Source organism: Mixophyes fleayi, chromosome 7, assembly GCF_038048845.1.
Source record: "Mixophyes fleayi isolate aMixFle1 chromosome 7, aMixFle1.hap1, whole genome shotgun sequence".
In the NCBI taxonomy this organism is placed as follows: domain Eukaryota; kingdom Metazoa; phylum Chordata; class Amphibia; order Anura; family Limnodynastidae; genus Mixophyes; species Mixophyes fleayi.
Window position 1 is genome coordinate 143410047 of NC_134408.1, and position 809 is coordinate 143410855.

The following is an 809-nucleotide window of genomic DNA, read 5'->3' on the forward strand; positions in this document are numbered from 1 at the left end:
GAAATTAAAAAAATCCAGAGGAAAACTACTAAATATTCAATAAAAATTGTATATGAAAAACAGTTCCTGTTTATGACCCTGCTCCATGTAAAGGACTGGTCGTCCTCAACATTTCAATTAAACGTTATTGTACATAAGCAGGCACTGGAGCCGTGACAGACAGATATAGGGGCACCGCTGACATTGTGGGCTGAATCATTATTTATGAAATGCAACCAATCATTTCACTAGACACCATCGACAACAAGCACTTTGTAAAGACTAATTTAATTCAAACGTTAAGCCATTCACTGAAAACCATCCCCATGGTGGGGTTGTTATTTGGTGTCCTATGGCTTTGTAGTTAAGTTCTCTCAGCTGTCTGCCAGACACAAACAAAGTGGTTGGAACTGACATCTAAACCATGGAGAATGATTAAGGGCTATTTTTATTTTACATACATAAACAGAAGGGGCAATTGTGAAAAAAACAAACGAGGTACAGAAATACTTAGAATGTGTTTCTCTCACATAATCCATTTGATTTTTAGCTACAACCCTTAATTTTTTTCTTGCTATGATTTACTGTAGACCCGTAATAAGTAGACCTATTGCGCACATACACTGAGGGCAGCCATTTTATAAACTGAAGCGATATTAAAGAGAAAGAAACATATCAACTCAATAAGAACTAGTGACATCATGGAGAGAGAGAGAGAGACTGATTCAGACCACAAAATGGCTGCCTCTATTGGTTATGGGATAGGTTCACGTTAAACAAATATGGGAGGAAAAATAGCCGCTTAAAATTCTCTTTAAAGCGGTTTGTAA